Raw genomic sequence first — 1,779 nt, forward strand, 5'->3', positions numbered from 1 at the left:
CATTCAGAACCTGTCACAGCCCTGGATGAGTGCCTGGCTTTTCCTCCCGGAAGAACTGTGACCACGCACCTCACTTCCCTGAGCCTCGATAAGCTTCTCCTGCAAAGTGAGGATTTAAAGCCTGCTTCTGAGGGTGACTGTTGAGGCTGAACGGAGAGAACCTGGCTAACGTGCCTGACTCATGCCTGGCACCCAGTAGATGCCCAATACTTGATGGCTATCCCGGCCAGGGCAGGAGTCCCCACTGCAGCATCTGTGACAAATGGCACCCACCCCCCTGCTCACCTGTCTCTCATGACAGGGAGCTCATCACCTCCCATGACAACCCACAGTGTAATGTCATGATTTAATTGCATGAACCCTGAAGTCAGACTGTGTGGTGGAATCCAGGCTCCACTATTTAGTGTCTGTGTGACCTTAAGCAAATTACTTAAGCTCTCTGTGCCTCAGTTTCCCCAGGGTAGAATGGGGATAATAACAGTACCTCCCTCTTAGTTTTGCTTAGATCAGTGCTGCTCAAACTTTCGTGTGCACACAAATCACTCAGGGATCTTGTTTAACCACAGATTCTGATTCAATTGGTCTGGGGTGGGGCCCGAGATTCCGCATTCCCAGCAGGCAATACAGATGCTGCTGGTCCTTGGACCACATTTTGAGTCTCAAAAGACTGCCTTGCCCTGGGAGTCATGGTGAGGGGGCCATGGAAAGGTCACAAGTAGAGGAGTGACAGACTTCATCATGGCAAAGCCTCTCTGGCTGTCTGTGATGGGGAGGGGGGGCACAGGAAGGAAGCCAGTAATTTAGGGAGAGATGAAGGTCCTGAGTGGGAGAAGGGGCTACAGGGGTCAAAAGGGAGGCGGTGATAAGGGCCCTTAGCACATGCGATCCACTACTACAGATGCAGAGACCAAGGCCCAGAGAGGGTGTCTGACCTGCTCAGGTCACACAGCACTGACAGGACTCCTGCCCACAGTTGGTCCTTCACCCTTCACCCCTCCCAACTTGCTGGCCACCATTCCCCAGCCCTCTGGAGTCTCTTCTGGCCTGTGCTCCTGTTTAACATCTTGTCACACCAAGAAGAGGGAGACACTAGGGAGGACCCTGGATCTCCCTGAGAGACCTGACCTCTTCCATGATCACAGTGACCCTGTTTTACAGATGAAAAAACTGAGGCCAAGAGAGGGGAAGTCTCTCAGCACCCAGGCTGGAACCAAGGTCAGCCTGACTCCCAACCAGAGTCTTTGGTTACCATTGTCCAACAGGTCAGGTCAGGACAAGGTGGCTCTTCAAATTAACAGGTGAGAGGGTGGGAAACCCAGCTCCAGCTCTTCTCCCCACCCGAGGAGGGAGGAGTTCCAACCCCAGGCTGATGATGACAATAGCAGTGGGTCACCGTTTATGGGGGGCTTCCAACCTGCTAAGCTCATGCCAAGCAGTGGCACGCAGGACCCCACTTCACCCCAGCACGGGTCTTCTTAGCCCTGTGTACAGATGAGGGAACCGAGGCAGAGAGAGGGGCCCAGTGGCTTGCCCACGGTCACGTGCGGTAGGACCCCGGGTTCCGAGCAGCGGAGGCAGAGTCCCGGACTCCCGGCGGACCCTTCTCTGGGCATCGCGGGGGCGGGCGGGACGTGGCGGGCACGTCGCAGACACAGAGCGGCCCGGGCCGCGGGCGGCGGGCCCAGGCCGGAAGCCCCCCAGCCCGCGGGGCCGCCCCGCCCCGCCCCGGGAGCCGCGGCGCTGGGCTGGGCCGGGAGGCGGGATCTCGGGATCTCGGGC

This window comes from Balaenoptera borealis (assembly GCF_965194805.1).
Source record: "Balaenoptera borealis genome assembly, chromosome: 13".
In the NCBI taxonomy this organism is placed as follows: Eukaryota; Metazoa; Chordata; class Mammalia; order Artiodactyla; family Balaenopteridae; genus Balaenoptera; species Balaenoptera borealis.